The 27,618-nt window shown below is 37.1% G+C and overlaps 1 long non-coding RNA gene across 2 annotated transcripts; it reads right to left on the reverse strand.

Moving 5' to 3' along the window:
• Window positions 1-8,173: 8,173 nt before the first annotated feature.
• LOC131611540 (uncharacterized) lies at window positions 8,174-9,861 on the reverse strand. Of its 2 annotated transcripts, none has more exons than XR_009286977.1 (3): window positions 9,461-9,861; window positions 8,786-9,320; window positions 8,174-8,455 (listed from the first exon to the last, which is right to left on the reverse strand). It is a non-coding gene; the product is annotated as an uncharacterized LOC131611540 (long non-coding RNA). The 2 variants fall into 2 exon arrangements; XR_009286976.1 differs by having other exon boundaries at window positions 9,456-9,861.
• Between the last annotated feature and the right edge of the window lie 17,757 nt (window positions 9,862-27,618).

Here is a 27,618-nt window from a genome sequence, read left to right on the forward strand (position 1 = left end):
CCTAATCCCCAATTTCTCTTTTTCCATTATTTCCATTATTAATTTGTTTTTTTAAATTTTATTTTTTTCTGTATGAAAATCTGATAAAAACAATCCCTGGGTCGTAATTGCTAAGCACACACCTATGAAGCCCATACAACTTCTTTGACAAGAAAATCAAACAATAAAATCGCACATGGGCCGTTTTACCATTTACACCCCACTGGCCCGTGCTATCCATTTTTGGCCAACAATCTGAAACAAAAATAATGTCCTGGGCCTGCCTCAATGGGCCAGCGCCCTAACTGCTATTACACCACTATATTCAGTGCTGCACCCCCCTATATCTATTATTAGAATTTAGTTTTTAATTAGTTTTTTGCCATTTTCATTTTGATAATTAATACTAATTCTCTCTTATTAATTTTGAGACCTTGATAGAATTTTTGTCACATATAAAAATAGTAAAATAATCACAAAAATAATAGTTTTAGGCTTGTATTTTTAATTCACTTGCTTGATTAAATTCTTGTCTTTTTGTCACATAAAAAAATCAATAAAAATAAATAGTCCTTTAAATTTGATTTTTTGTACTATGTTGCATCGTTCACTTTCATGTCTTGTACCATATTTTCAAGTGTTTATGTTAGCCATTTTACACTAATTCTTGTATCGTTATTTACTTGTATTTTTACTTGTAATTTCGATCTCCGCTTATGCTTATATTCTCATGTCGCTTTTTGCTCCTAACATTTAGGTAGAATCATAACATTAGACTAGTTTTCATTTTAGGCTAGTTGTCCTTCTTTTCTTTTCAACTTTTAAAATACTTAATAAATATCGATGAAGATCATACCGTTACTATATTTCATAGTAAGAAAGAAATGATTGGGGCGTAGGCCCCGATGTATGTTCTTTCCTACTTAGCGGAGAAGAAATGATTGAGGTGTGAAGCCTCGATGTATTTCTTAACCGTTGTTTAGAGAAACGATCGTGGTGTAGGCCTCGATGTGCATTCTCTAAATATTCACAAAAGAACTCTTTTTGTATCTCCTTTACTTAGCGGAGAAGAAATGATTGAGGTGTGAAACCTCGATGTATTTCTTAACCGTTATTTAGAGAAACGATTGTGGCGTAGGCCTCGATGTGCTTTCTCTAAATATGCAAAACAAAACTCTTTTTGGTATGATCTAAGTCACAAATTAATTTCCCTTAAAAGACACCCAACCAAAAACATTTCAAAATATCTAATAAAGGCTCAGAGCTAATCAAAGTGAGGAAGTGATGCGATGCCTTGTAGTAGGTTTTCGTCCATCATGGAATCACACATAAAAAACACAAACCAATCTCTTTTTCTCTCTTGCCTCCGAGGCATTCTCTCTCTTGCCTTCAGGGCATTCTTCCTCCTTAAGAGCACGTTACTTCCGCTCCATTCCCAGCTTAAGACTCCAGAGGTCGAGCAGCGGAGTGCGAATGTAACTGTTCAACTAAAAAACACAAAAACAAACAAAAACTAAAGAGCCGAACTACGGCGCTCTGATTCCTGAAAAGGATACGTAGGCATTGGGTCGCGGGGCCTAAGCGAGCACAACTATTTATAAACCTTATTTTCCCCGTGTTTCTTTTCATTCATTTGCATGCATTCCCTTAGCATTAAGCTTTAGATTTATACACCCTTAGAATAGAACAAACATAAGTGGATCCTGTGGAGTACCACAGACGGGAGGGGTGCTAGTACCTTCCCCTTGCGTAACCGACTTCTTACCCGATCTTTGGTCGCAAGACCTTTTCTTATCCTTTCTTTATCTTAGGTTTCTGATATTCCTTTCCCTCTTTGGGATAAATATATTGGTGGCGACTCTGTTGTTCATTTTCGCGAGCGTGCGACAGCTGGCGACTCTACTGGGGATGTGATAGACCTGTGCTGGTCCATTCTTAGCGAGTCGATCCTAGCCTTTGTTTGTTTCTTTTCTTTGGGTGTTTTTCTTTGTTTGTTTATATGCTTACATCCTTTGTATATATGTTTGTATATCATGTCTATTTCCTGTTTGCATATCATGTCTACTTCCCGCATGCATCTGGACTATATTATGGGTCCCCGTGGGGACCACATATTTTCTCTGTTTGCAGGTTGGGTGGGATTTCTATGAGGTAAAAGGCCCAATACCCAGGCCAGAGTGATACCTTAGGAACTAGGAATAGAGTGGCCATGACGGACAGAAGACGTATGTCTGATTGATCCGATCATGTATCCACGGGCAGAGCTTGGTTGAACGAGGCAATATCGTATGATTGCGCCTACTTTCAATCCTCTGTTGGCTTTTTGACCTACCATATACTAGATCCTACCTGTGAGAGGGGTTGGGAATTTTGTTTTGCAGGAAAACATGCCTCCATCCTACCTTAAACCATTCAGACTATCTATCATAATCAACGTCGAACCTCTGAATCTGGAGGTTTGACCTTATGTGACTTTTGCAAAGGTTATCTATCAGAATCAACGTCGAACCTCTGAATCTAGAGGGTTTGACCATCTTTGACTTATGCACAAGCTATTTATTCAGAAAGCAACGTCGAACCTCTGAATCTGGAGGATTCGACCATATCTTATTGACCATGAGAAGTTGTTATCCAAGAGGCCTTGATCCTTGATCCTGATTTATGTTGCATTTGCATCTTCATTAACATTTTTGCATTCATGCATGTGCATCCATGGTTACCAAGACTCTTATACTCTTCCTCTCCATCAGATCAGTCAAGACGATTCCTCCACACCGATATCTGACAAGAGCTCACAGAAGAAGAATCATGGAGAACTATGAACAAGATCAAGCTGCTATTAGAGAAGAGATGGATCAAATGAAAACTAAGGTCGATGCTATCCTGGAAGCTATCCAAGCCTTGCGAACTGAAAGGGTTCCTGCTACACAAGAGATTCCCGTTGTTGGTAACCAAGCTGCTGCTAGCCAACTTGAGGTCGTTCCACCTTCTTCTACTCCATTTGAGTTCCAAGCAAGGACTAATGCTACTCTTGGGATGCCATTCAACTTCATGACTGTTGATACCCTTGGAGTTCCAAACCAAGGTGGGACTATACCCGTGACTTCTGGAGCAATGACTATGGCTGATCCCGTCTTCCCACTCCCTGTGCCACCTTCTCAAACAGAGATTCCTATTCCTGCTTTCTGTGGTACTCGTTCTGCTGATCCAGAAATGCAAACAATACCAACTGCTGAAAGAGCTCGACCCGTTGAGAAATCTGCTGAGAAGTACAAAATCCTTGAGGAAAGAATTCGAGCCATTGAAGGATTTAGTGCCTATGGGATGGATGCTGAGGATATGTGTCTAGTTCCTAATCTGGTTGTCCCTCCTAAGTTCAAGACTCCCGACTTCCAAAAGTACAAGGGTTTGAGCTGTCCGAAGAGCCATATCATCATGTATTGTCGTAAGATGGCTTCTCACATCCACAACGACTCATTGCTCATTCACTGCTTCCAGGATAGCTTATCTGGGGCATCTCTGAACTGGTATATGAATCTGGAGCGTAATAGAATCCGATCTTGGAAGGATTTGTCTGATGCTTTCCTCAAGCAATATCAGTATAACATTGACATGGCACCGACTAGGTTGCAACTTCAAAATCAAGTGCAAAGGACCAATGAGACATTCAAAGAGTATGCTCAAAGGTGGAGAGAAATGGCTGCTCAAGTGAATCCACCACTTTCTGAATCTGAACTGGTTGACATGTTCATGAACACTCTTCAAGGACATTACTATGAGAGAATGGTTGGTAGTGTTTCTTCTGGTTTCTCCGATCTAGTCAGGATTGGTGAAAGAATTGAGAATGGTTTGAAAATTGGTAAGATCCAGAATCCCGCCAATGCTGCTGCTGCAAACCAATATGGGTACAAGAAACCTCAGGGTAACTTTGTCAAGAAGAAAGAAGGCGAGACCAGTGCCACCTATGCTCAAGATCAAGCTCCTTGCTATCGAGTGGCCGCCACCGCCCCTCAAGCTTATGTGGCACCTGTTGGTCAACAACCTTGGGTCCCTTATCAACAATACGTCCAACAACAACAACAAGGTTTCCAACAACAAGGTTATCAGCAGAGACAAGGTCAACAGAGGCAGAATAGGCCTAAAAGGGTGTATGATCGTGTACCAATGACCTATAGCCAACTTCTCGCCGCCTTGCTTGATCAAAAACTGATTCAATTAGTTGAAGCGAGGCCTCCTCCTGATCCTCTCCCTCCAAATTACAAGATTAATGCCAAGTGTGAATTCCACTCTGGAGGATCTGGTCACACCACTGAAGAGTGCAGAGTTCTCAAAGACAAGGTTCAGGATCTGCTTGATGCAAAGGAGATTACGTTCACACCTGCGGCACCTAATGTGGTCAACAATCCCATGCCACCTCACAATGGAGCTTCCACCAGTGGACCATGAAGACTTTATGTTTGTCAGAGAACATTTCATTTGCATTAGAATAAGGCCAAGCTTGCCATTGTATAGATTTCTTTAGTATCTTCAATTGTATTACTTTTGTTGTTATCAAGTACTCCTCATTGTAAGAAATTCATTCTGTTTGAATAAATAAAAATAATGCAATATACATGTTTTTCTCAAATCATTTCATCGTTGTCATTATGTTCATTGATATTCAACTCATTTGTCTTAAGCAATTAAAAAAGGAGAATGATGAAAAATCAAAAAACACATGAACTACTAATTGTATGCTTTTGGAACAAAGATCCTGCTGATGATGTACAGGCATTGTTTCAATTCCTAAACACCGGAGTTATAAGGGAGTGAAACCTTCGTCAACCCCTTTGAGCCTAAGGAGTAGTAGTTTCTTTTCAAAAATACAAAACCCTCAATCTTAACCAGGGGCAGGGTAGTCTTCAGTTAGTGCGACCGAGCGTTCAACTTTCAGGTATTCCATCAGAGGATCAATCATATTCCATCTTTCACAACAAAAGAAGAAGAGTGCAATCCACAATGGATGTCTCTCAATCACTCAGAAGAAGGCAGTCACAACTTTTTCAACAAGTCAATCATCAAAGTCATACAACTTGTTCCCGAACGAGACAAAAGAAAAAAGAAAGTTATGAATAAAATAAAAAAGGAAAACAATAGCCCGCTAAGTCAAAAAAAAAGAAAGAAAAGCTTTGAAGCAAATGACTTAGGCAAAAATTAGGGCATATCCCGCTGGACAACGAAAACCAAAATCAAGAGAAACTTCTTGTCCAGGCAAAAGTTAGGGAGAGCAAAAGACAAAGCAAAAAAAAATCCTCCAAGGGACAAGTTGTTGCGACCATCAACAAAAGCGCCAAAAGGTGACTGCCACCTCCATCAAAGTCACAAAGGATCCTCATCCATCACAATCCTTCCTGAAAGGTGAATACTCGTGTCGAACTAACTGAATGTAGGACTGGAGAACATCACGAAGAAGGGGTGGGTTGAGTAGAACTTGAGCCTTTATCCTTTATTTCTTAAACCGCGAACCCGGCCACGTTACAACCCTCAAAAGTCCTAATTGAAGTAGGGTTCGTTCCGAAAGCATACAAACTGTAAAATCATGTCAAACTGACTCCCAATGTTGCTGTGTCGTTTGTGTTAGTATCAGTACAACATTTTGACAAATAAAACTTTTCTTTTGAGATTAACATGTGCATTGCATTCTCATTATCCTTTTCAAAACAGAATTGTCTCTAACTTGAAAATAAGTACTTGATACCAAGGAAAGTTCAACATTGAAATTCCATCGAGTAATCTTACAAGGGCAAAGTTTGGTCATCCACAAGGCAAATAGTTGAAGCATCCATTTGGTGGAACAATTCCTTTCAATTTGAGGCATTCATTCCATGATCTACACTGGGGCTGACCATTTCAAATCTCCATGATTCAAGCATTATCAAAGTTCCATCTCAAGAGATCATACAAACTGGGGCAAGCTAGTAACAATTCATCTCTTCATCTTCAATCAAGTGTCAAATATCGAGACAAGTGTTGAGGGGTCAAGCCAAACACCTCACCTCCACCAACAATTTCACAAGCAATGACTTTTCCGCAAGGGCACACTTCATTCACTCCTTGTATCCTGGAAGCAATCATTTCATTCATAATCATACATACATCATGCATATCATTGCATTCTCATTGGCATACCTCCCTCAATAATCCAATCATCAACAAAGCTGGGGCATCCACCCTATCTTGAATCAAGCAGAGTTCAGAACTCCATCTAATCTACACCATACAAAGCAGAAACCCTAAACATCCAATCAGTACACTGCATATAGCAATCATTGCATAGCATCTCCAGAAGTGCACAAATAAATAAAACATTTGCATATGAAGCATAAGCCAAGTTATTCATCAGATGGGTTCCCTATACAACATTCAATTGATATTCTACTGGATCACTCAGAGTTACCATTGTGGTGTCATCTCCCATAGTCAATCATGTTCATCTTTCTTCAGCCCAGAGTTGATGTTTTTGTATTCAACCCAGAGTTGACTTTCCTCTCATCTTTTAACCCCGAGTTAGGGATCTCTTTCCCACTCAACCCAGAGTTGACGGTTATCATTTGTTCAATCCAGAATTGACTATCTCTCTTTCCCACTCACTCAGAGTTGACGGCTATCCTTTATTCAATCCAGAGTTGATCCTTGCTTTCCCACTCACCCAGAGTTGACGGTTGTCTTCTATTCAACCCAGAGTTGACCCTTATCTTTTTTCACTCAACCCAGAGTTGATGGTTATCCTTTATCCTTTTTCCCGCTCAACCCAGAGTTGACGGTTACCCTTTATTCAATCCAGAATTGATTCCTTTCCCTCTCAACCCAGAGTTGATGGTTATCCTTTATTCAATCCAGAATTGATTTCTCTCTCTCATTCAACCCAGAGTTGATGGTTATTCCTAATTGATCATCTTTCCTCTTTCAACCCAGAGTTGAATTACCTTCTCTCAACCCAGAGTTGATGTCTACCTATTGTCCTCAACCCAGAGTTGATTTCCCTTCATCCTTCAACCCAGAGTCGACCCACGTTTCTTTTTCAACCCAGAGTGGACGTTTATTTCATTTCTAACCCAGAGTTGATTTACTTTCTCTCAACCCAGAGTTGATGTCTATCTCTTGTTTTCAACCCAGAGTTGATTTTCTTTCCTTCTTTCTCAACCCAGAGTTGATGCCTATATCTTGTCCCATTAATACTAATTTCACTTTCCGTTCTCAATCCAGAATTGATGTTTACCTCTTATCCAACCCAGAGTTGACCTCCCTTTATTCTTCGACCCAGAGTCAACCCACCTTTCCTTTTCAACCCAGAGTTGATGTGTATTTCATTTTTGACTCAGAGTCAATTTGATCAATCCAGAATTGATACATTCTACCTAAGTGGAGTTGACACCATCTTTTCCCCAGTGGATAACATCTCTCATCAGGCAAATTTTCGGGTTTACTTGGTATTTAATCTTCTTCTACCTTGATTGCTCGAAAGGCTAGCGCCAATCTCGCCTTCAAGTTTGAGGCGATTAAATAGGGGCAGCTGTTGCACCCCAAAATTTGCCCTCCTAATTTTATTTCTAATTGGCTTATGTTTCTCATTCATTTACATCTTAGGTCGTCATAACTCATGCATCATTAAATCAATAAAGTTGTCTTGGGTTCAAGGATCTTGGAGATTGGGGTTTCTACTTCATTCAAGTATGATTCAGTAAATGTTACTTCGGGTGTTGGATTATAAGATTAAAGCTTTAATTTTTGGGCAGTATGAATCTCTTCTTCATCTAAATTCTCATGAGATTTCATGCCAAGGTGTTCCTTGATGCTTCCACCATCATTTATTTCAAGGAATCCCCATCGTGTGTTCACCAAAGCAAGATATTTTAAGGCCGAGAGCAATTAACCTGGATTAAATCTGATGGTTGAAGATAAGAGTTTTAGCGCAAGACTAATTTAGTTTGATCATAGGGATCCCTTGTTTGGAATTATTCAATGTCATGAATTTAAATGTATGTTCAAATAACTTGATTAGAATGGGTTGTAAACATGTTGAGTTTGGAGAGAAAATTCGTGCGGGCTAATATGGAGTGTAAGAGTAATTGGAATTCTTTATTCAAAGCTCTTTCAAAGATCACCACAATTTCAACAACAAATGTATTCGTCATCCATTCTCAATATCACATCATTCAAAACCAACATTATTCCAAATATATTCATTCAAGTTCAAATTTACAAATGAAATCCATTATTTACAAACCATACCAATACCCTACTGTTTGTCTACTTTTGGAACATGGAACAGAAAGAAAAAAGAAACATCATATGCTCACTTCTAAACCTAAAACTAATCCCAAGTTCCTCTTCCTTTTTCTTCATGCTCTGCAGCCTGCACTTGAAGTCGAACCGAGCCCGCTGCATGATAAATTCACTTCAGCCCCATATTCCATCTTCAAAACTGAGCCTGTACCTGCAAATCAAACCAGAAAAATGTCATATACACCAATATCAAACAGCAGCCACATCCATATCAAAAACCAGTTTCAGCCAGTACTAACAAACACTGCATAACTCACCTCTAACCAGTTTCAAACCACCAACTAACCTTCCAACAGAAAGCTAACTCATCCTAACAGTTATAACAGAATTGTAACTTCCCTTGTAACTAACTTCTAAAACACCTAACAGATTCCTAAACCAACTCATAACAAACTTAAAAACCTAACTAATTCAGTTATAGCCAATAGAAAAGCTAACAGAATTCTAACTGAATTAACAGAAACTTCAGAAGAGAACCAACCTTTCATCCCTATATAACAGAGACTTCAATCATTCTTGAGCGTCTCCACCATTTTCACTCCATTCATTCTCTCAGTTCCACATCACAAACTCCACGCTTTCACTCTCTTCCATACTCACCCATCTTCAAACTCTGCAACCTCAACCTTCATCTTCATCGAATTAACTCCAAACCTGCACCTCACCATCATCACTATCACAAGCCAAATCCTAAATCCACACATAACAGAATTGAAGAAGAAAATTGAAGAAGGAGAAGAAAAGGGTCAACACCTGAAGATTTCATCATCGTCAATCCATACATAAGTCCGCAAACCTCAATCTTCCTCACAACTTCGCTTTCGTATCGCCTCGACATCACTGCAAATTCTCCAAGAACGAGCCTCATCCAACGTTCATCTCAGCATCACAACCATCGGCGTCACTCTTACTCTTCACCTTCAATCTCCCAAAGAAACGCTCCCATCCACCAATTCCATTCGTTCATCTTCAACAAATTCCTTCAAACAGCATCATCATCTTCGCCTCATCTCTAACTGCAATAACATCAACACAACAACAAATCGTAGAATAACAATCAACAGAGTTTCAAAGCAAAAATTCAGAAATAGAAGAAGAGAAGAAGAAGAAGAAGAGCAAAGAACTGAAGAATAATGGATGCTTAATATTACCTCACCTCTGGTTTTCCTCAACAACCATCTTCGGCTCACATTCAGGTAAGTCTTCGAATCGCTATTTCCATCATTCATCTTCTTTTGCGCCATTGTTGATGCTATACGGTAGATTGTGGTCTTCTGATTGTTTCCCCCATGAATTGAGCAGTAGCGTCCATCATCATCTTGTAATCGCTTTCTTAGGCTTCTTAGGGTTTTGTTGTGAATCAAATACAGAGAATTGAGGGACGAATTAGAAAGAATGAGGTTGGGATTAGAGACGGAGATCGAGGTAGAAGAAGGGTTAGTTGCGGCGGCGTTCATAACGCTCGCCGGAGAGGAGGGGAAGGCCATCGCCGTTTTCACGAAGGAGAAACGAGAACGAGAAGTTAAGAGAAAGAGTTGAAACGGCGCAAAGCCTAACCCTAATCCCCAATTTCTCTTTTTCCATTATTTCCATTATTAATTTGTTTTTTTAAATTTTATTTTTTTCTGTATGAAAATCTGATAAAAACAATCCCTGGGTCGTAATTGCTAAGCACACACCTATGAAGCCCATACAACTTCTTTGACAAGAAAATCAAACAATAAAATCGCACATGGGCCGTTTTACCATTTACACCCCACTGGCCCGTGCTATCCATTTTTGGCCAACAATCTGAAACAAAAATAATGTCCTGGGCCTGCCTCAATGGGCCAGCGCCCTAACTGCTATTACACCACTATATTCAGTGCTGCACCCCCCTATATCTATTATTAGAATTTAGTTTTTAATTAGTTTTTTGCCATTTTCATTTTGATAATTAATACTAATTCTCTCTTATTAATTTTGAGACCTTGATAGAATTTTTGTCACATATAAAAATAGTAAAATAATCACAAAAATAATAGTTTTAGGCTTGTATTTTTAATTCACTTGCTTGATTAAATTCTTGTCTTTTTGTCACATAAAAAAATCAATAAAAATAAATAGTCCTTTAAATTTGATTTTTTGTACTATGTTGCATCGTTCACTTTCATGTCTTGTACCATATTTTCAAGTGTTTATGTTAGCCATTTTACACTAATTCTTGTATCGTTATTTACTTGTATTTTTACTTGTAATTTCGATCTCCGCTTATGCTTATATTCTCATGTCGCTTTTTGCTCCTAACATTTAGGTAGAATCATAACATTAGACTAGTTTTCATTTTAGGCTAGTTGTCCTTCTTTTCTTTTCAACTTTTAAAATACTTAATAAATATCGATGAAGATCATACCGTTACTATATTTCATAGTAAGAAAGAAATGATTGGGGCGTAGGCCCCGATGTATGTTCTTTCCTACTTAGCGGAGAAGAAATGATTGAGGTGTGAAGCCTCGATGTATTTCTTAACCGTTGTTTAGAGAAACGATCGTGGTGTAGGCCTCGATGTGCATTCTCTAAATATTCACAAAAGAACTCTTTTTGTATCTCCTTTACTTAGCGGAGAAGAAATGATTGAGGTGTGAAACCTCGATGTATTTCTTAACCGTTATTTAGAGAAACGATTGTGGCGTAGGCCTCGATGTGCTTTCTCTAAATATGCAAAACAAAACTCTTTTTGGTATGATCTAAGTCACAAATTAATTTCCCTTAAAAGACACCCAACCAAAAACATTTCAAAATATCTAATAAAGGCTCAGAGCTAATCAAAGTGAGGAAGTGATGCGATGCCTTGTAGCAGGTTTTCGTCCATCATGGAATCACACATAAAAAACACAAACCAATCTCTTTTTCTCTCTTGCCTCCGAGGCATTCTCTCTCTTGCCTTCAGGGCATTCTTCCTCCTTAAGAGCACGTTACTTCCGCTCCATTCCCAGCTTAAGACTCCAGAGGTCGAGCAGCGGAGTGCGAATGTAACTGTTCAACTAAAAAACACAAAAACAAACAAAAACTAAAGAGCCGAACTACGGCGCTCTGATTCCTGAAAAGGATACGTAGGCATTGGGTCGCGGGGCCTAAGCGAGCACAACTATTTATAAACCTTATTTTCCCCGTGTTTCTTTTCATTCATTTGCATGCATTCCCTTAGCATTAAGCTTTAGATTTATACACCCTTAGAATAGAACAAACATAAGTGGATCCTGTGGAGTACCACAGACGGGAGGGGTGCTAGTACCTTCCCCTTGCGTAACCGACTTCTTACCCGATCTTTGGTCGCAAGACCTTTTCTTATCCTTTCTTTATCTTAGGTTTCTGATATTCCTTTCCCTCTTTGGGATAAATATATTGGTGGCGACTCTGTTGTTCATTTTCGCGAGCGTGCGACAGTGGACAAATGACAGTCTCTTTCAACAGAAGACAGTTTGTTCACTTTTCAAATTCTTGGCAAAGTCAACAAATGGCAGTCTCTTTCAACAGAAGACAGTTTGTTCCCTAGCAATCGACAAATGGCAGTCCTTCGCAAGAAAGACAGTTTGTCTGTTTAGTACCCAAGGAATAGGCAAATGGCAGTTCCTTTGCAAGGAACAGTTTGTCTAGTTACGAATGTTTTACCCCCATCAAAGTTGACAAATGGCAGTTTTCCTCCTAGAAAACAGTTTGTTAACTCCCCAGCGGAGTCAATGAATGGCAGTCTTCGTCAAGAAGATGGTTCAGATCCCTCTAGCATAAGTCGACAAATGGCAGTCTTTCCCAAAGAAATACAGTTTGTCTTTTGATTAAAATACCCAAAGAATAAATGAATGGCAGTTCCTTTTACAAGGAGCAGTTTGTCTAATTACAGGACGTTAATCCCCATCAAAGCCGACGAATGGCAGTCTTCCTCCTGGAAAACAGTTTATCAACTCTCCAACATAAGTCGATGAATGGCAGTTTTCGTTCCGAAGACAGTTCATCCGCTTTCAAGAAAAGTCATTAGCTCCTCAAAAGGACGCATGGTCATATGGATTTCTTTGAAGATATCACATTAAAGGAAAGAATGAGGAAGTTTCTTGTCATCCATCAAATGGCATCTCTCCGACAGACATCGGCGAGAAGTTTGATGAGGAAACTTACCGTTGGAAATTTTCTCCTTATTTGAGATATTGTCCAAAATTACAGATAAGACCAGTTTCGCAGTCAAAGCATCCGAAACGAAGGGAGGAGTCCGACTTCTTATTCCCCGCCAAGTGCGACAACGGGATCAAGTCATACAAGGACTTTATTATCACTGCAACATCTCAAGAACGCCCAAAATTCGGGCATTCTTTGGTATTTAAGTCTCTTTCACGCAGGAGAGATCAAGATGTTAATCTTTCTCCCTCCGGATAAAAGAAACTTAAATAGGGGCATCTGTCATACCCTAATTTTGACCCCCCCTGAGATGTCACATCTCCAGACTTTTCATCAAATTCAAAACAGATACTCAGAGCAGCCACTTATTCATCTGGTGTTTAATCGAGGATGTTCAAAGGCAAAAGAGCTCAGGAAAAGGATCAATCAATAAAAGAATTAGTCTCCAATACAATCATAGGACTAAAAAGCTTCATTCTATTCACCTATGATTGATTAGACACCAATCATCTGGACTCAGGTTTGCTTGGTTCCCCAATCTAGGGTTTGTTAGGAGTAAATTAATGGTAAATTCATGTGTTAATATAAGTGATTTCTTCTCTAAACTAATGCAAATTGTGATAGATCCATAGGTTTTTAGTGAGAATTGAACTGAAAAGGTTTAGTTCATGTGTAAAGCAAATCGAATCACTTGTGGGTACTCTTGATGCAGGTTTAGAGCTGAACTGGAGCTTTAGGAAAACATGAAGAGGAAAGGAAGCTGGAGGTCTCAAAGGCAAAGCAAAAAGATGAAGTTTGACAAGGGCGCGCCGCGGGGGTTCTAGCCAGCGCCGCGCCAAAGTCTCTGTTTCTGATCGCGCCGCGCTCATCCGTTGTCGCGCCGCGGCCTCGGCGTTTAAAGCCCAAAAGTTCTGTTTTAAAAGCCCTAGCTTCCAAGAGAAAAATAACTTTGTGAAGAGCGAAATTAGGAGAGCAATCTGAAGGTGCAGCCACAATCATCAATTGAAGACCAATTCTCTATCAAGCAAAGACATTCCTTTGATGAAGATGAATTCTTCCATTAATCTTTGTGTGTTCTTCATGTCTATGGAGAGCTAAATCCCTCTTGTTGAGTCTAAGGTAGTAGTTAACCTATGAATATACATTACCATTGATTAATTCCTGTGAACAATTGTTTGAATTTATTATCAATAAGAAACCTTGCTTTTAATTTACATCATTGTTGAATCTTTGATCGAAAGAAAGGATTTAACTTTTGCCCTAGGTTACTATATTGATTCAATTGCAATTTGCAGAGATGGAATTGTAATTGGGTTTTCATAATTATCGTTCTTAATTACTATTATCGTTATTGTGATTTGGAGAGATCGAATCTCATACCGGTAAAAGTTATCTAATTTGATTTGCAGACATGGAATCTTATTTGAGGATAAGTGAAGATAATGATTCAAAGGATTGTTCTATTGAGAATTAATTGATAATTGTATAGGATTAGGTTGATGAACCCTAAAGACTCAACATCTTTCTTTAATTGTTAACACAAAGTCCTTTATTTGCTTTTATTTTATTATTTGCTTTTGATATTATTATTAGTATAAAACAAACCAAACCAAATTTCTTAACTCAAAATAAACAACTATAGAACGGCAGTGATATTAACCAATCCCTGTGGATACGATATATTACCGAAAATATTTACCCACAAATACTTTCAACAAATTGGCGCCGTTGCCGGGGATTGGTGTCAATATTGCACGCATTGCAATAGTTTTTTATTTTGAGTTATTTCCTTATTTTTAGTTATATTATTTTTAGTTATTTACTTAATTTTAGATTTTTTGTTTAGTTCCTTAATTTTAGATTTTTAGTTTAGTTCCTTTATTTTAGATTTGTAGTTTAGTTCCTTAATTTTAGATTTTTAGTTTAGTTCCCTTATTTTAGATTTTTAGTTAGTTACTTTATTTTAGATATTTTTTTTTATTGCAATAGTCTTTTAATTTTGATTTTTTTTAATTTATTATTATTATTTCTATCTTGTTATTTCACTTGGTTGCTAGTTTTGTAGATTTTTGTATGTCAGAATGTTTGACCCAAATATAAATGCTGCGATTCATGCTCAAAACGAGATCTTAATTCAACAAATGGAGTATCTCCTTCAAAGTGTGTCACAGTTCACACCTCAAGTTAATGAGTTTCATGATATCGGATGGTACACACCGGAAGATACGATGGAGTATCATATAGCTGATCATGAATATCAACAACAAGCCTTTCAACCTTACACTCAATCGTCGCCACAACAACAAGGAGGACAATCTAAGTTGGAAGAGACCATGAATCAGTTCATACAAATGTCAATGACAAATCAACAACAAGGGCTTTCATACTATAATCAAGGTTATCAAAGTGGACCCTCCGAGTTAGAAGAAACCATGAACCAATTCATGCAATTCTCTTTATCCATTCAACAAAACCGGGAAACGCAAGATGTTCAATTTACCACATTCTTCACCGAGCAAAATGTAAGTCAGGCTTCAACTTTTCAAAATCCTATGACTTGTGTAAAAACCTGCAATGCTACTTCTATAAGGAGCGTAAAAGTGATTGATGAGGAAGTTGATGACAAGGAAGATGTTGTTGAAAAGGATAATATAGAGCATATAAACATCAAGGAAAATATAGAAGTTGAGTATGAGCCCTCAATGAAGCTACCTTATCCAATACCTCCTAAAAAAGTAGATGATGTGTTAGTCAAAGGAACAAAAAAGGAGGATATAATCAATGAAGTTGTGAATGAGTTAGAAACTTCAAAAGTTGAAACTTTTTCAAAAGAGAATATGGTGGACTTAGAGTTGAAGAAGAGTAGTAATGCAAGTGAGCAGAGACTCTCATTGGAATTACTTCCCCCACAAGTTCCTAATAAAGAAGGTAAGGAGAGTCATTGCTTTCGACCAATGGAAATGTTGAGCCGTTTGCAAATCACCAGCCCATTTTTAGAAGGTTTAGAGTTAAAGCCAAAATGTGTCAAATTCATCAAGGAGAGGTTCACAAAGAAGAAGAAATTAACGGATAAGGAGGTTATCTCTCTTAAGGAGAGAAAAAAACAAATGAAGGAAGAGAGATCGCGAGTTGAAGTGGTAAGAATTAAGGATGAAGAAACCAAACAAGCAAACATGAAATACTTTTGGGGCTTCACATTGGTGAGAAAAGTGCCAAGAAAACGAGACAATGGTTGATGATTCAACCATGAACCGTCGAGCCATGCGACGTTAAACGAAGCGCTTCGTGGAAGGCAAACCACGCTTCTAATATTTTATTTTGTTTTGTTTCTTTTTATTTCAGGAAAGAATAAGGGAACTTTCTGGTGAAAGCTAGGAAGAGGCAAGTGATATTGCAATACCCTCTGTGAGTCAACCCTCTCGGGCTTGTTACGAAACATTGAGGTCAATGTTTAGTTTAAGTTTGGGGGTGGATTTACTCTTTGCATTTTTTTTTTCAATTTTATGCTTTTATGTCTGTTATGTACTCCCAGTTAGAGTAAGTAGTCCCATAACAAAGCGAGAACCTCAAGCGAAGTATCAACAATGAAGCAACATGTATGAAAGTGGTAGGCAGTGAATGTTCAAACTTTTTCAGTTTCACTTTCTTTTTCAATAAAGTGACAAAGCAGGTATGAATTTTTGAACTCAAACTCCTAATGTGTGCATGAAATTTAGGTTGTTAGTAAATTCTTAACAGAAGTTCTTTATGGTGCACTATTTTATTGGATCGGTTTAGCCTTAACCATTGTGAGGAAAGCTTTCCATTGTTTACTATATGCAGGAGACCATCAATTATTTTGACGTGTTTGTATCATGCTAAACCGTTTGTTGCATCGTTTGTGGAAATCTGTGAAAGTGATTTAGGCACTTGTTTGAATCTGAGAGTTCTTTTAGCCTATTCCAATGAAAAACTTATTTGCTTCTGTGAGAGTGTGATCTTTTGCTAACCATTCTTTGAGCCTGAGGTCAAGATAAGCATCATAATATGCACTAAGGAAAATACCTGGTGAGTTTGATCTCAATAAAAAGTTTTGTTTTGGACCATCAACCATAAAATTTGGTGATGTGTTTTCTCTTTGACCTTTTTAGAAAGTAGGGGAGCATTCATATAATCTGAATACAGGTTGATCTCCAAGTTGGGGAGAGTCACATTCAAAAGAAGAGTAAGTACATGTGGAAATTGGTGAAAGATTAAAGAATTCGTAGCTTGAAAGAAAAAAAAAAAAACATTTGTGATGGAAAAAGAACGACGTTAGAATATAACGGTTGTTGAAAAAAAAGTGAAAAAGAAAAACCAAGCTACGAATGAAAAAAGATGGACAGGTAAAGGAAGTAGAGTTTTAGAGAAAAAGAAATAAGTTATGAATTGGATGCTTCCCTATATTAGGAACAACCCTTGACTATCTTCTTTTCTTTGAATCTAAACCACATTACAACCATAGAAAGACCTTCTGATTCTCAGATTCCACAAGACTTGATGCTAGCAATTTGGTGAACGTATGATATGGATCTTTGTTGATTTAATTGTTTGGATGAGTGTTTAACCCCTCTTTTTATTCATCATACTTTTTGATGAGAGTGATTAGTGCTGATTCAATTACAATTGTGTAGTGTCTTGAACTTCTGGAGGTAATTTGCTTTCAAAGTCTGTTTCATGTGTATATTCTGAGTTTGCAGGTAGAAGAGGAGTATTTGACTTAGTTACTGGATTGAACCACTTGAGAAAAACTTTTTTGAAAAACTTGTTGCTTGATTGTCGGTAAACTTTGCTGGAGGTAAGTAATTTTGTTTAGGGACAAACAAAACTCTAAGTTGGGGAGAGTTTGTTAGGAGTAAATTAATGGTAAATTCATGTGTTAATATAAGTGATTTCTTCTCTAAACTAATGCAAATTGTGATAGATCCATAGGTTTTTAGTGAGAATTGAACTGAAAAGGTTTAGTTCATGTGTAAAGCAAATCGAATCACTTGTGGGTACTCTTGATGCAGGTTTAGAGCTGAACTGGAGCTTTAGGAAAACATGAAGAGGAAAGGAAGCTGGAGGTCTCAAAGGCAAAGCAAAAAGATGAAGTTTGACAAGGGCGCGCCGCGGGGGTTCTAGCCAGCGCCGCGCCAAAGTCTCTGTTTCTGATCGCGCCGCGCTCATCCGTTGCCGCGCCGCGGCCTCGGCGTTTAAAGCCCAAAAGTTCTGTTTTAAAAGCCCTAGCTTCCAAGAGAAAAATAACTTTGTGAAGAGCGAAATTAGGAGAGCAATCTGAAGGTGCAGCCACAATCATCAATTGAAGACCAATTCTCTATCAAGCAAAGACATTCCTTTGATGAAGATGAATTCTTCCATTAATCTTTGTGTGTTCTTCATGTCTATGGAGAGCTAAATCCCTCTTGTTGAGTCTAAGGTAGTAGTTAACCTATGAATATACATTACCATTGATTAATTCCTGTGAACAATTGTTTGAATTTATTATCAATAAGAAACCTTGCTTTTAATTTACATCATTGTTGAATCTTTGATCGAAAGAAAGGATTTAACTTTTGCCCTAGGTTACTATATTGATTCAATTGCAATTTGCAGAGATGGAATTGTAATTGGGTTTTCATAATTATCGTTCTTAATTACTATTATCGTTATTGTGATTTGAAGAGATCGAATCTCATACCGGTAAAAGTTATCTAATTTGATTTGCAGACATGGAATCTTATTTGAGGATAAGTGAAGATAATGATTCAAAGGATTGTTCTATTGAGAATTAATTGATAATTGTATAGGATTAGGTTGATGAACCCTAAAGACTCAACATCTTTCTTTAATTGTTAACACAAAGTCCTTTATTTGCTTTTATTTTATTATTTGCTTTTGATATTATTATTAGTATAAAACAAACCAAACCAAATTTCTTAACTCAAAATAAACAACTATAGAACGGCAGTGATATTAACCAATCCCTGTGGATACGATATATTACCGAAAATATTTACCCACAAATACTTTCAACAGGGTTTTGAGCCCATCAAGGACTGCAATCAGGGACCACATTTGGGAAACCCTAAAAAGCTCCAGGGCATCACTCAAGGGCTTCAATCATCTTCAAATGATCCATATAATAATATCCATAGGGCATTACACTTCAATTCAAGATCTACAGTTATCAATTTCATCTGGTCGACAATTAGGGTTTTCAGACTTAATTCACTTGCACAGTTGACTTTTAATCAGGACATGGATCTACCATTTAAAACATGACTCAGGAACCTCTATTACTTCAATATAATCCGTTCATATCATCCATTTGAAGAGGAGAGCTTGACTCAACATAGAAGTCCAAAATTTCACTTCATCTGAAAAAGTCAACTGTATAAGATCACCTTTGACTTTTAGGGTTTTGGGTCAAGACATGACTTTTAAGGATCAATACCATCAATATATGATTATTGAAGTCATTTGACCAAAGAAAATCAAGAAAATCAATCAAGAACCAAAAAGTCAAAGATTGACTTTTCATACTTAGAAAATTTTCTCAGTGTTTAAAAGTCTTTTTTTTCAAAACTTTGGAAGGGAATATCTCAAAATTTCAAGTACAAACTGAAAAAACTTTCAACATCAAAGTTGTAGATTTTAATCCAATGAACAACTTTTTCACATACGATTTTTTGGCTAGAAATCAACCATTGAAGAGATATGGAGCTCCAAAGTTGCTGCCTTCATAAAACAAGCAAAAAAACCTAGTTTTCTTCAAACTTCAGGCTCATTTTTCACAAATTTCCCAATTGATTTTGAAGAAATTCCAAACTAATGAATTGAAGTACATGTTAAGGGCTTTCCAAATTATGGTCAACCTTCTCCAAATTCATTTTGAGCTAAGAGATATGATTGATCAAAGTTAGGCATTTGAAGTGAAATTATAGGTCATGCCTAAGTTTGAAATTTGCAATTTTATGCAAGTGCTTACACTAATTGGTGCCTCTACACCTCAGAAACATTGCAAGGGTAGGAGAGAATCTTTTGCATCATTACACAAATATTTGAAGGGAATATTCCAAAACCAAAACATGTGATTATGTAATGATTGCATTTTGAGAATTTTTGGACAAGTGGTGAATCACCAAAGGAATCTCTTCCCAACCAATTGGAGCTCATTTCTGCATCAGAATTGTCCCCTAAGATCAAGCAAAACCGATGGCTAGGGAGTGGTATCAAAGAGCTCATCATTGCACTTGGGATATTCTTTGAATTTCTTCATGGCCAAGAAACCAAAACTACTTCACTAAGCAAGCTCACTCTCCCAAACTACTTTGCACCATTTGCCTATAAATAGAAGTGGATACCTCAGTAATAGACACACCAAAGCAACCATAATTTCTTGCTTTCTTCATTTCTCCCTCTTGCTTATAGTTTTCAAAAGTTTTTTTGGCAAGAAGAATCAATTTCTTCAAACCAGAGCTTCTCTTTTGAAAGTAAGCCTTCTAACATCTTAAGGAGGTTCATTGGAGTTGATCCAAACATCTGGATCACTTCTGTAAGTGGGGAAATACCATTGTTGCTTTCATTTTGAGGCTCGTGCAGTTGGAGGTCCATAGAGCAATTCATAAGGTGTCAAGCAAGTCCAAGCATTAAAAAACATTCCTTAGGGTGTAGTGAAGCAATCCAGATGGTCGCAGCTCATCTATAGGTGTAGATTCATCAACCTCCATGTTCACTTGAAGCTCAGGCAAGAGGGGTCGAGTAGAACAATTCAGAGGTTCTCAAAGTAATTCAAGTGCCCAGATAGCATCAACAAGGTCCCAGGAAGCTTTTTTGATCATCCATTCAAAGCCAGAAGCTTTCCATCATTCACACGACCTCCATTTTCAGAGGTATTTTTTCAGACTCTAACACTCTTATTTAAGTACTCTTTGCAATTTATCTCGATACCAGTTCATTCAGTGTCACTAGAGGATCAAAAGCCTGTTAGAACAAGATTTGTTCTGATCAATATTCTTAGTTTTGATGATAACAATGTATATGAATTTTGCTTGACATAATGTGGTACTCTAATCCTATGCAATTTCCATTTCAGGAAATATATAAAGAGTATGCACAAATTCAGCGCAAGAAGCACTGACTTAGAAGGTTCAAGTATGCAACATCAAAACATGCTCTCGTAAGACATCAGAAGATGGTCAAGCAGAATCACAACATGATCTATTGAAGCATCATAAGAACTTGAGATCAGAAGTAGAAGCACTGATGTTCTCATGGTATCACGCTAGAAGCACCTCAAGGTCAGAAGACAAGAAGATGCTCTGCACCAAGCTGTTTGACTCTGATGATATTCAAAAATTGTTTATACAAACATCAGATCAGAAGCAAGTACAAGATGGCAGGCTATGATGACTGACAAAAGGTACGTTAGAAGCTATTAAAGGCAACGTCAGTTACAGCAGGAAAAGCAAGGCTCGAGGTAGTTGACAAAAGAGTGAAACATTAAATGCAATGCTGTATGGATCACGCAACGCATTAAATGCTCCCAGCGGTTATCTTCTCAAACGCCTATAAATAGAAGTTCTGGTGAGAAGCTGAATACAACACCTTGCGCAAACATACAGAAACGCTGTCAAATTCTAAAAGCTCTCAAACTTCATCTTCAACCTCACTTCATTACTGTTGTAATATCTTAGTGAGATTAAGCTTAAACTTAAGAGAAAAATCACAGTTGTAATAATAGCTTATTAAGAAGTATTATAACTCTTATAAGAATTTGTTTACATTCATTTGTAAGAACTAGAGGAGATCAAGTTGTGATCGGATTCTCTAGAATGTTTTAGAGGGTATCTAAGCATTGTGTTCCTAGAGTGATCAGGTTGTGATCAGAATACTCTAGAAGACTTAGAGGTTATCTAAGTGGAAAACCATTGTAATCTTGTGTGATTAGTGGATTAAATCTTCAGGTGAGGTAAATCACTCCAAGGGGGTGGTCTGGAGTAGTTTAGTTAACAACGAACCAGGATAAAAATCATTGTGCAAATTGTTTTTATCTTAAGAGTTTTAAAGCTACATTTATTCAACCCCCCCTTTCTAAGTGTTTTTCTATCCTTCGTTTGGCATCAGAGCGCCGGTTCTAAGTTGCAAGCACTTAACCGTGTTTAGAAAAGATTCAGGAAGAGAAAAACGCTTAAGTCAAGATGGCTGGTGAAGATCCAACACCTACATCTACATCTGGCTCTACTGAGCAATACAATGGAAATGGTAACAATGGTTACACTAGACCACCAGTATTCGATGGTGAAAACTTTGAATATTGGAAAGATAGACTTGAAAGTTACTTTCTTGGTCTAAATGGTGACTTATGGGATCTTCTGGTGGATGGTTACAAACATCCAGTGAAAACTAGAGGAGTAAAGCTGACAAGACAAGAAATGAGTGATGATCAAAAGAAAGAATTCAGAAATCATCACAAGTGTAGGACTATTCTGCTGAATGCTATTTCTCATGCTAAATATCAGAAGATATCAAACAGAGAAACTGCCTATGATATATATGAGTCATTGAAAATGACTCATGAAGGAAATGCCCAAGTCAAGGAGACCAAAGCTCTTGCCTTGATCCAGAAATATGAAGCCTTCAAGATGGAGGATGATGAAAACATTGAGAAAATGTTCTCAAGAATTCAAATGCTAACTGCTGGATTAAGAGTTCTTGACAAGGGATACACCAAGGCTGATCATGTCAAGAAGATCATCAGAAGCTTGCCAAGAAGATGGGGTCCTATGGTGACTGCTTTCAAGATTGCCAAGAATCTGAACGAAGTCTCTCTTGAAGAATTGATCAGTGCTCTGAGGAGTCATGAAATTGAGTTGGATGCTAATAAACCTCAGAAGAAAGGTAAGTCTATTGCATTAAAATCTAATTATAAAAAATGCACTAACGCTTTTCAGGCTGAAGAAGAAGATTCTGAAGAATCAGAATCAGAAGAAGAAGATGAACTGTCCATGATCTCCAGAAGGGTAAACCAACTCTGGAAGAGCAAGCATAGGAAGTTCACGAACTTCAAAAGCTCTAAGAAGCCTGAACATGGAGAATCTTCTGGAAGCAGAAGATCTGACAAGAAGAAGGTCACATGCTATGAATGCAATGAGCCTTGTCACTACAAGAATGAGTGTCCAAAACTTCAGAAGGAGAATCCTAAGAAGAAGTTTCATAAGAAGAAAGGTCTTATGGCAACATGGGATGATTCAGATTCAGAATCAGAATCAGACTCTGAAGGCGAGCAGGCAAACATTGCACTGATGGCCACAGTTGATGATGGATCAAAATCTACATCAGAATCAGATTCTGAAGAGGTATTTTCTAAACTATCTAGAGAAGAGTTAGTTTCCAGTTTAACAGAACTTCTGGAACTCAAGGCTCATCTTAGTATCAAATACAAAAAGATGAAAAAGCTAATTGATTATGAACTAAGAAGCTGGAAGTGGAGAATTCTGAACTGAAGGAAAAAGTTTTAAAATTATCCAAAGATATTGGACCTCCTTCTGAATCAGAAAAATCCATTCCTAGTCTCACTCATATTCTGAAAGAATATGACTCGAGCTTCAAAAAGTTTTTATCTAGAAGTATTGGCAGAAGTCATCTTGCTTCTATGATATATGGTGTTTCTGGAAACAAAAGGATTGGCATTGGCTATGAGGGTGATACCCCACACAAATTTGAACCTGTAGATTATATGAAAATCACATACAAGCCATTGTATGATCAGTTAAAATATGGCCACTCACATGATATTACGCTCACTTCACATGCCAAAAGCTTTCATGTTACACACACTAAGAAGCATGTGACACAACCTAGAAAATATCATGCTGCTAAACCTAAAGAATATCATGTTGTACCTCCTGTTGTTTATTATGCTAAACCCAAGTTCAATCAGAACTTGAGGAAAACTAACAAGAAAGGACCCAAGAAGTTGTGGGTACCTAAGGAGAAGATAATTTTTGTTGCAGATATCCTTGGCAGCAAAGAAGACAAAGCACAACATGTCATGGTACCTGGAATCTGGGTGCTCGCGACACATGACGGGAAGAAGGTCTATGTTCCAAGACCTGGTGCTTAAGTCTGGTGGAGAAGTCAAGTTTGGAGGAGATCAGAAGGGCAAGATTTTTGGCTCTAGAACCATAAGTATTGGTAACTCTCCTTCCATATCTAATGTACTTCTTGTAGAAGGATTAACGCATAACTTATTGTCCATAAGTCAATTAAGTGACAATGGTTATGACATAATCTTCAATCAAAAGTCTTGCAAGGCTGTAAGTCAGAAGGATGGCTCAATCCTATTTACAGGCAAGAGAAAGAACACCATTTATAAGATTGATCTTTCTGATCTTGAGAAGCAGAGGGTGACTTGCCTTATGTCTGTTTCCGAAGAGCAATGGGTCTGGCACAGAAGATTAGGACATGCTAGTTTGAACAATATTTCTCAGATTAACAAACTAAATCTGGTCAGAGGACTCCCTAATCTGAAATACAAATCAGATGCTCTTTACGAAGCATGTTAGAAGGGCAAGTTCTCCAAACCTGCATTCAAGTCTAAGAATGTTGTTTCTTCCTCTAGGCCGCTAGAACTTCTGCACATTGATCTGTTTGGCCCAGTCAAAACAACATCTGTCAGAGGGAAGAAATATGGATTAGTCATCGTAGATGATTATAGCCGCTGGACATGGGTAAAGTTCTTAAAACACAAGGATGAGTCTCATTCAGTGTTCTTTGAATTCTGCACTCAGATTCAATCTGAGAAGGAGTGTAAAATCATAAAGGTCAGAAGTGATTATGGTGGTGAATTTGAGAACAGATTCTTTGAGGAGTTCTTCAAAGAAAATGGTATTGCCCATGATTTCTCTTGTCCTAGAACTCCACAGCAAAATGGAGTTGTAGAGCGAAAGAATAGGACTCTACAAGAAATGGCCAGAGCCATGATCAATGAAACCAATATGGCTAAGCACTTCTAGAAAGAAGCAATAAATACTGCATGTTATATTCAGAATAGAATCTCTATAAGACCTATTTTAAATAAGACTCCTTATGAATTGTGGAAGAACAGAAAGCCCAACATTTCATATTTTCATCCTTTTGGATGTGTTTGTTTCATTCTGAATACTAAAGATTATCTTGGTAAGTTTGATTCTAAGGCACATAAATGTTTCCTTCTTGGATAATCTCAATGCTCTAAAGGCTAGAGAGTATACAATACTGAAACATTGGTTGTAGAAGAATCAATCAATATCAGATTTGATGATAAGCTTGGTCTTGAAAAGCCAAAGCAGCTTGAGAATTTTGCAGATATATATATTGATGTATTAGAAGCTGAAGAACCAAGAAGCAAAGTTTCAGAAGCTGGAAAATCTCAGAAGCAAAGGATCAGAAGATCAAGTTGCTGCATCTTTAGAGAATCTCAGAATTTCTGAAGAGCCAATAGTCAGAAGATCTTCTAGACTCACCTCTGCTCACTTAGAAGATGTCATTCTTGGAAAGAAGGATGGTCCTATCAGAACAAGACCATTCCTTAAGAACAATGCAGAATGTCAACTAGGTCTTGTTTCTTCGATCGAGCCAACTTCTGTTGATCAAGCTCTAGAAGATGCAGACTGGATAATTGCCATGCAAGAGGAACTAAATCAGTTTACTAGGAATGATGTATGGGATCTTGTTCCTAGACCAAAAGGATTTAACATCATTGGTACAAAGTGGATCTTCAGAAACAAGCTAAGCGAAAAGGGAGAAGTGGTAAGAAACAAAGCCAGACTGGTGGCTCAGGGTTATAGTCAGCAAGAAGGTATTGACTATACAGAAACCTTTGCACCAATGGCCAGGTTAGAATCTATTCATTTATTGATTTCTTTTGCCACTCAACATAACATCACTCTGTATCAGATGGATGTTAAGAGTGCCTTCTTAAATGGCTATATAGATGAGGAAGTCTATGTCCACCAACCTCCTGGTTTTGAAGACTCTAAGTCTCCAGAACATGTTTTCAAATTAAAGAAATCATTGTATGGATTGAAGCAAGCTCCTAGAGCTTGGTATGAAAGACTAAGTTCTTTCCTTCTAAACAATGGTTTCACTAGAGGACAAGTGGATACTACTCTCTTCTGTAAAACATTTAAGAAAGATATTTTAATTTGTCAAATTTATGTTGATGATATTATCTTTGGAACATCTAATGCTACTGTCGCCTCGGTTTTTTTGTGGGATGCGAACTGACTCTTCTTTTATTTTTGAGTTGTGAAAATCAGAGAGTCGCCACCGACTTTTATTTTATCCAATTAAGGAAAGGTTTATAAAAGAAACAGAAAAAGACCTTAAAGAGATTTTGGATTCGGGGGTAAGTTATACAAAGGGAAGGTGTTAGCACCCTTTGTATCCATGGTTATCCATGGGCTCTTAATTGCTTAGCTCACTTGTTTGAATTGTTTGTTTTGCTTGAAATGCTTGTATGTGGTTTTAAATATTTTGTAAAGAATTAACTTTGTAATGATCCTTGTGCGGATGTATACAAAGTGTTTATCTTTCGAAAGATATTTTGATGGTTTGAAAAAGATTTTTAACTTCATAATGATCCTTGTTTGGATATATACAAATTGTTGTCTTTTTGAAAGTTTGTTTTAAAAAAAAACAGTGATGTGTAAGAACTTTTGTTGTTTTTTGATTGAGCAAGCAATTAGGAGGTATACCCTAAGTTTATAAGGTTCTTTACTATTTCTTTAGAAAATTTTCCTTGACTGGATACAGAAGAAAATTTTGAATTATATTTGAAATAGTAGAATTGATTTTGAAAAGAGTAATAGAGGGATTACCCTAAGAGGTGCAAGTGTGATTGTGTTTTGTTTTCAGATATGTTATCTTTGAGATTAGTGATCTAGAGCTTCAATTTTTATTCTTGTCATACATGCAGTTTTATATGTACAGGAATTAAAGTGCAGGAATGTAAAATGCGGAAAGTAAATCTACGCTATTACATCGATTGTGCGAGAAATGTAAACTACGCTATTTACATGATTTTGACAACCTATACACTTATCTATGAATTTAAATGGCAATAAGATAAAGGGAAAATATTTTTGGATTTTTGGATGGTTGATTTTAATTAAATTTAATGCATAATTAATTTAATTAAAAGGTCAAGAATTAGAAATAAAATTTAAACCTAAAAAATTAAATCTAAAATATGTCCAAATTGTTTATTAGTTAATTTTAAAATAAAATTAACTTTTTTGTGATTTTTGAAATGTTTTTGAAATTATTAAGTTAATTAACATATAATTATACAAGTAATTATACACATAAATTAAACTTAAAGATAAAAATATTCTAATTATGTACAAGATTAGTTCGTGATAAGTAAACTTAATTTAAAAATAAAGAAATATTTTTTTCTGATTTTTTGATAGGTTAGAAATGATTAAAAGATAAATATATAAATATTATCTAATTAATTAAACAAAATATTTTAATTATGAAGAAATATAAAATATTTTCATGTCAAAAATTAATTAAACATTTTATCAATCTAAAAGTGAAATTAAAATTATTTTTGGATTTTTGAAAGTATTTTTAATTAATTATGCAAGAAAAAACAAATTAATTAAGAAAATACTAATATATATGATCCAGTGTGGCAGACCCTAAGGGTCTATGGTGAGTCTGCAAGGCAAGGAGCGTTAGATGAGGGGATCGGATTGATCTGATGGACACGGATGCATGGCACATGGCAATAGCTTAGAAAGCGAAGCACCAGATATGGGGGCAAAACAAAACGCGCGTTTTTAAAACTGGCCAATCAGATGGCGCCATGCAGTCACCTTCAACCTCCAGCCCGTCGCCTTAGGTCTGTAACCGTATGTAAAGGTTTTACCTATAGTTTTTGTCCGTCGCTACAAACCTGCAACCTATCAAAACTCCACACAAGCATCAAAAATTTATTGTGAGACCATGGTTGAGCTCGTTTGGGTCTCACGAACTCAATAGAACCATTAATTTCCTGAAATTTTGCCTAAAACGAAGAACCCCAAAATAGAGCTCAAGAACCCTAAAATGGTAAGTGCTTCAAACGTCCATTAAAATCAAATTAAAGTTCCAGAAACGATCAGAGCATCTAAC

This window comes from Vicia villosa, linkage group LG6, assembly GCF_029867415.1.
Source record: "Vicia villosa cultivar HV-30 ecotype Madison, WI linkage group LG6, Vvil1.0, whole genome shotgun sequence".
In the NCBI taxonomy this organism is placed as follows: domain Eukaryota; kingdom Viridiplantae; phylum Streptophyta; class Magnoliopsida; order Fabales; family Fabaceae; genus Vicia; species Vicia villosa.